Genomic DNA, 7,800 nt, shown 5'->3' with positions numbered 1-7,800 from the left:
AAGTTTACAGCTGCACCAATATGTCATTTTACATACTTTCCTCTTACTACTTTACATTGATACTCTTCCATAAATAGGAAGAGTACCGTTTGCATAGAAGGCCTAGATCAATCCTGGATTGATTTATAGCTCCATCTGGTCTCCCAAAAGAAGCAACTCCTGAGCACAAACTGTGTTCAACTCTTGTGTACTTCCACATATTGCCCTAAACCACTGAATTGGGGTGAGCCTGTGGTTACGGCAAAAGGGATACTATGACCATTGAGGCTATATCATTCATATGTAGGTCAACTTCTACCTGGACTTTTAAGAAGCTCACACATGAAACTGAGCCACTGCATTGGAGCAGAAGCCAAGCAGCTTATCAACAGCCCTGGCTAATTCCCAGCCGGCATAAATACCAGGTGTGAATGAGTGTGAAATGATTCTAACCCCCAACTAGAAGCCATAGCAGATAAGTGATGGGCCAATTAAGCCATGCCTCAATTGCAGAACTGGGTACAAAATTAATTCGTGTGATCATTGTTGGAAGACACTTTACAGCATAAGCTGGTACTTCCACAAATCCTTCTAGTTTGGTTAGGTTTTTTTTTTTTTTGTTCTATTTTCTGTCATACCTGTCAGTGCTCAGGGATTACTCCTGGCTCTATGCTCAGAAATGGCTCCTGTCAGGCTCTGGGGACCTGAGATGTCGGGATGCAAACCACTGTCCTTCTGCATGCAAGGCAAACACCTACCTCCAAGCTAACTCTCTGGCCTCAGCTTCCACAAATTCTTAACTCAGGGTAACTTTGGGAGGAACCCAAACTAACATGGCGTGTACAGTAATTCAACTAGTAACTAATGGAGCCTAAATTCAAACTGTCTAGCCAAAGTCGAAGCCATGTGCATTACTCTCCACTGCTTACTCCGTGAGGTTATAATGTGGTCTTTTACATTGCGATCGTTTCACTGTTTCCAAAGGGAGAAGAAGGCATCAGGTTCCTCACAATTATTGCTACATAACAGATCCTAAATATGAATACAAAATAGTGCAGAATTGATTATGCTTCCATTATTTTCACTGTTTTTAACTCCAACTTTCGAAGTCATACCCGTTATTCTGGGTACTTCTGCCAGTTTCAAACCAGGAGAAAACTTAAAGGACATTACTGCAAAGGAGGAGAAAAATATAAATAGCTAATTATAGGCTTTAATGTTTTACTTTTATCAGAGTATTCTCAACTGAGCAGTAAAAGCTAGGCAGAATCTCAACGAATCAGATTTAAATTTTTTTTATAAACAAATAGTGATTCATCTATCCAATGTAGAGTTTGAAAATATTGTTGCTAACTGGAGGATATGAACATAAAGGAAGCATACAGTAATTTCTAAAGGAATTTTCACTCAATAGACTTATCTTCTTACAGGTATATTACAAAACATTTAAAATGTAGAGATAAAAATCAGGATGTGATCCAAAATCCAAAACTACTAAAATAAATTGAAGGCTGTTTGAAAATTACTATGCTCTAAAAATATTACCCACCACATTAAATCCTCTGCAGTACATTCAAATAAAAACCGCTATATGCATCAGCACATGAAAAGAATAAATCTCTACTTCCCTAATTCTCTGCAGCATTTTGAACACTGTACTATTGTTACTTACCAGAGGTTAGCTCCAAGAATTTCCGTTTCAAAGGTACAAAACACCAGTTCTATCAAATCCTTAAATCTATCACTGTGACTTTCTTTGTGAAATATGCTATCGCTGCTATTTTTGTGACTAGAACCAAACTATTTCTTTTTGTAAAGTTTATTTATTAAAATAAGATTTGTTTTAACTCTCTCACTCAACCTTTGGCATTTGTTCTCTTCATCCATGATTCATTTATGATCCAGCTAGCATTTTTCTTAATTATTTTTCCTTAATAAAAGACACCTTAAAATTGGTTTTTAGTTTACTATTCATTAATAAAAAGTAACACTGTTCAACAAGATACATCTTTTGAAAATGTTAATGAAATTCAAACAAATTTATTTAGAGGTAGAGTTTGAGAGAAGAAATTTTATTATGTGAAATCTGGTCCTCTTAACTACTTGACAGCAGTGATTAAAAAACAGTACTAGTATACAGTTAAATTTTTTTTTTTTTTGGTTTTTGAGTCACACCCGGCGGTGCTCAGGGGTTACTCCTGGCTGTCTGCTCAGAAATAGCTCCTGGCAGGCACGGGGGACCATATGGGACACCGGGATTCGAACCTACCACCTTTCGTCCTGGATTGGCTGATTGCAAGGCAAACGCCGCTGTGCTATCTCTCCGGGCCCATATACAATTAAATTTAAGAATCATCTACTGGGGGCTGCTGAGAGACCTGTGATTAAAGTGTTTACCTTTCATGAAGACATCCAGAACTCAATTTCCAGGAACCCACATAGTTCCCAAGCCCTGCCAGAAGCAATCCCTAAGCAAAGGGATTGGAGTTAAGTCCTGAGCACTGTCACATGTAGCCAAAATGAAATAAACACAAACCAAAATCTATTGACTATATTCTAGAATGAATGAGATACACAAAAATAGGAATCCGGTCACCTAGGATCTTGGTCTCCCTTCAGTTTCAGATATTGCTCAGTGTTTTGAGGCAGAATCAAAAGCCAGCGGCATTGGTGGAATATTGGTGAGCAGGGCTGCCTTCAGAATCAAAAGTCCTTAATCCACAATTTTCCCTGAGACTTTGTGTGTTTTGTTTTGTTTTGGGGGCCACACCCATCAGTACTCCAGGGTTACTCCTGGCTCTGCGCTCAGAAATTGCTCCTGGCAGGCTCGGGGGACCATATGGGATGCTGGGGATAGAACCCGGGTTGTCCCCATGCAAAGCAATTCCCTATTTGCTGTGCTATCACTCTGGCCCCTCTCCCTGGAACTTTTGAGGTGCAAGGAATTCTCCCTGAGAAGGCTTACTTGACAGTCAAGAGACATGAGCACAGTACTATTATTCTTGTTTTTCTGGTTCTTCTAGAATGCCTTATGAAATCAGCAGATTTCTATTTGGGCATTATATCAGAGTTTGAGGAAACAGAATCTGGGAGTTAAAGGCTCATTAATGGTGATTATAATCATATAATCTCTGGCTAATGAGCACAAGTTAGGTCTGCCTTTCATCAATTGTAAAAGGAGGGAGCAATCACTGCATATGCTTATCCTAGTATTACTATAAGAATTAAATGCTGATTGGAGTTAGAGATACATGATAAAGTTCATGCGGCATGTAATAAAGTTGTTGTCCGACCCTTTGGAAAACTGGCATTCACTGTATCATTACAAACTAAATTTGGAAGGACCTTTGGATCTTCTAATCCAATCTACTTAGTGTCAGAATATCCCTCCTACATCAACCCCAACAAGAAGAAAATTCCTGCTGTATAAAGCCTGTAATCTCTGCGCCTATAGTCCTTAAAATACTGGCAATCAGCCACTGTAGCTCAGATTACCCTAAGCTAGTTGTGTCTAGTTGAAGCAAAATGCAATAGGCAAAGGAGAGAACAAAGTATTAAAATAATTTACCTTTCTTCTCCATTTATCCCAAAAGTCTTTCAGGTTTACCCCCAAAGTCAGCCTTAACTTTAATATTTTCTCAGGAATAAAGTATTTTCCAGCACAAGACTTCTTACTAAACAGTTGCTGAATATATTTTAAAAGCTGACTAGATAAAGTGAAGATGCATTCACCTCTCCAAAAATCCCTTTTTACACTTAAGATTTAGAACCTAGGGGAAAAAAGGTGAAAACACACATTACATAGTTAGAACTAAGAGTTCAAACTGATTATGAAATCCCAAGAGTTTATATTCTTAGAATAATTCATTTTTGTCACATTGTAAATAACAGATCCCAGAAAACTTTCTCCTGTTGAATAATGAGAAATGAGTAGGAGCATAGAGAAAGAAGAAATGGACTACATCTCTGTTTGCTTCTTATATCATTATAATAGAGTTCATATAAATATGAAGTGGGGTTCTTCTGGTTTGGTATTGACTTGCGTCATATCCAATGGTGCTCAGAGGCTATCCCTAGTTTTGTGCACAGGAGTGACACCTGGCCATGTGTGGGAGACCATATGTGATGCTGGAGTTTTTATCTAGCATTGTGGGGGATTTGAGACAAGTTCCTTAATCCTCATTTTATCTCTTTGGCCCCAAGTTGGAACTCTTTCTTTTTTTAATAATGATTTTTTTGACCAAAGTGGATTACATATCTCTCACAGTAATATTTTAGGTACATACTGACATTGGATCAGGGGAATTCCCGCCATCAAATTTGTCCTCCTTTCACCCTTGTTCCCAGCATGCATCCCATATTCCTCTCCCTTACCCCCCAGGCTGCTAGTATAAGTGGTCCTCTCTGTGTCTATCTTTTGTAGATTGGGTTTGGTATTTAAGTCCGATCATTTTTATTACTACTTAGTGATCCTACAACTGTTTGGTCTTGGTGCCCTCCATTGTTTCCGCCTCAAATTGAAAGGCAGAACAAGTTGGTTCAAGTTATGTGGTTCTGTTTGAGGATAAGAAAAAATAAATAAATAAAATGGGTGTAAGAATCAAACAAGCAAAGAATGGGTGGAGTCCTTCTAGAGCAGGGGTCTCAAACTCGCAGCCTGTGGGCCGTTTGTGGTCCTCCGTACAACATTTTGTGGCCCTGCTCTAGAAGAATCTTTTGTTTTGTTTTGTTTTAGTTGTTTGGGTCACACCCCCCCAATGTTCAGGGATTATTACTGACTTTGCACTCAAGGACCACCCCAACTTTGCCTCCTGTGGCCCCCAGGTAAATTAAGTTTGAGACTCCTGTTCTAGAGTCTATAAATACTAATTTGAGAGAAGAAAAGTAAAAAGGAAGAGAAACACATCAACAGGGGCCTGAGAGATAGCATGGAGGTAAGGTGCATGCCTTGCATGCAGAAGGATAGTGGTTCAAATCCTGGCATCCCACATGGTCCCCTGAGCCCACCAGGAGTAACCTCTGAGTATAGAGCCAGAAATAACCCATGCACACTACAGGGTGTGACCCCAAAACAAACAAACAAACAAAAAACAAAACAAACTGTTAAACTTGAGAAAAGGGCAATGAGTCAGGTAACATTATAAGGGGAAAAAACTAATAGGACTACAGTGGTGGATCTTTGAGCATGTACTAATGTAGTAAATGACTGGGAACCTACCTCCTTCTGAATAAAGGAGTACAGATTTTCATGAACTTCTAATGGGAAAAGTAGGGTCTGTCTCTGGAAACCTAGAAGATCAATGTAATGTCTAGGTGCTAGAGGAGGGATGGCTTCAGCAGCATATATGCTACAATTAGAGCAATACAGAGAAAACTGACATGGTCCATGCACAAGGATGATGTATGGATTCATGAAGCATTCCCTATTTTTAAAAAATCTGTAAGTGAATGAAATAAATGCTCAAAGTGCTTCCAGGTGGAAGCCCCAAAAGATAAGAATCTCTTTCCACCTCTGTCCATTCTCCATTCCCTCCTTACATTTCCTATTTACCTTTCCTCCCTAAAGGCTGAATATGAATAGTGTGTGTGTTTCCTTGAGCAACAAGTATTGTGTTTGGCACAATGGTGTTATGAAGTACATATTATCACATTATACAGCCTGATATACATCTATCAATGACAGAGCAGGACATTTCTCATCTTTCCCATTGACAGCCCAGCCAGCACAAAGTGGGTACCTGGCCTACAGCGTCTTGTCTTGAATATTCTCCCTGCCCTGAATTCCCAGAACGAAGCATTCCTAAAGTATTAGCCATGCTCTCTTGCTTTTGTTTGGCAGTGATTCCTTCCATCTGGTTTCCCTTTTGCATGAAGCCAGAGGAAGCACAAGGGTACTTTAAAAACACATGAGTAGAGCCATTTAAAGAAGCCAAATGTAACAAATGTTAATGACATTTATAGTATTATATTGAAATCAGTAATCCAGAGACAAAAGTGCATTTACTATATTATATTATCTTTTGTTTTTTAATTTATTTTTTGTTGTGAGCGCACACCTGGTAATAATCAAGAGTTTCGCAAGGTTCTACACTCAGGGAACACTCCTGGTGGTGCTCCAGGGACCATATAGGATGACAGTGATCAAATCTAGGTTAGCCATGTGCATGTGACGCCTTACCTACTCTACTGTCTCTAGCCCCTGTGCTTCTGTTTACAAAAATTCAAAAATAGGCAAGATGAAATATGCCGTTTAAAATTAAGACAGCAATAACTTTGGAGTGGTGGTAATTAGGAAGGGATGTCTGGAATCCAGCTCATCTGTTTTTCCATTTGGTTATGAATTATAAAAGTGAGTTTACTTAGATAAAAGTGAATATAGACCATTCTTATATATGCATGCTATACTTTAAAAGAAGTAATATTCAATAAATAAATAAATAAATAAATGGAAACAAAGTAGCATTTGGAATGTGTAGAAGCTAACCTTTAAAATAGTGACAGTGAAATAAAACAATGCAGTGAAATGCAAGCAAAATTTTCTGGCATAGTTTGAAGTTTGCTTTCTCTTTCCTCAGTATGCAACATAGCAAGCACAATGCATGCTGGTAAAGACTCACTGGCATCAAATCTAGACTTTCTCCTTAAGATAATTAGATGAGTAGGAAGAAAATAGTAAAGAAGTGGTCTTACCATAGAATGCAATGCTTTCTAAAGATAGCTTTCTGTCTTTCCCTTTGATCCAGTGCCATGAGATCCACAGTTTAGGTAAAATAACTAAAATAAAGTTATGTTCCTTATACATGTCTGAACTCAAAGGTTTCCTAAAGTAAAGCCATGTCCCATTCACTTTTAATTGAACTCAAGAATTCATGACAACCCTGTGAACCCAATGACTATACCTCAGCCTCTCTAGGAGACATTTTTTTCTCCCATGCTGAGTATTATTAGGAGATCCTGTGGGACTTTAGTCTTTTCTCCCTGCCTTCTTACTGCAAACTGAAATGTTTGGGAGGACAAACCCACTCTATATCCAAGCACGCTGAAAGATTCATGGAATCACTTTTACTTGGGAAGGGAGAGCCTCTCCAGTACTGTCAGGGGCCCAGGATTGCTGCCAGTAATTCTCAGCTATGAGGGTCCAACAGTTCTATCTCATACCTAGCAAAGCTGGAGGCCACCAAGGCCACCCCAGAGGCACTCAGAATGAGGCAGGTGTTGCTGGAAATGTCAAGCATGCTAAGTATGCCTTTAACACTATTTCCCCACATTGTGTGACTGAAACTCCATCAAAAACAACGTTGTAACTCTGGATCTCATGGTGATTCAATAAAAACATTTATTAAAAAAAACTCTCCTCAGTCCTAAATACATTTTAATTTTTTGGGGGGAAGGCACATGCAGCTGCACTCAGGGGTTACTCCTAGTTCTATGCTCAAATATTACTCTGAGCAGGTTCAGGTGTCCATATGTGTGAGATGCCAGGAATCAAACCCAGGTTGGCTACATGCAAGGCTTTACCTTACCCACTGACTATAAATAGTTACCGGTATGTAAATTGGACAATGCTTGATAAATGGGAGTTAAAGATAAGCCTAAAATTACAGGTATGGATGTACCAGCTATAGCTCTGGCCCCACATTTCACTTTTTTTTAAATAAAATGTTTACATTTAAAAAGAAAAGCCTGGTTAAATAAGTACATCCAGTGAGGTGGAGAGCTACTGGAAGATATCAAATAGTATCTGGAATTCCTTAAACAGCTTTCATGGAATGAGGAACATCTGAGTCTGTTGGGGTCAAATTTAGTATGTCCCATGAAGTC

At 38.9% G+C, this 7,800-nt stretch overlaps 1 non-coding gene across 1 annotated transcript; it reads left to right on the top strand.

Annotated features, from left to right (window-relative positions):
• The first annotated feature begins 5,306 nt into the window (after positions 1 to 5,306).
• Positions 5,307 to 5,410, top strand: LOC126000402 (U6 spliceosomal RNA). Its single transcript, XR_007492732.1, has one exon. It is a non-coding gene; the product is annotated as a U6 spliceosomal RNA (small nuclear RNA).
• Positions 5,411 to 7,800: the final 2,390 nt, after the last annotated feature.

The sequence above is a fragment of the Suncus etruscus genome, chromosome X, assembly GCF_024139225.1.
Source record: "Suncus etruscus isolate mSunEtr1 chromosome X, mSunEtr1.pri.cur, whole genome shotgun sequence".
In the NCBI taxonomy this organism is placed as follows: Eukaryota; Metazoa; Chordata; class Mammalia; order Eulipotyphla; family Soricidae; genus Suncus; species Suncus etruscus.
The sequence above is the reverse complement of the archived record's forward strand: the minus strand, read 5'-3'. Positions and strand labels throughout refer to the sequence as shown.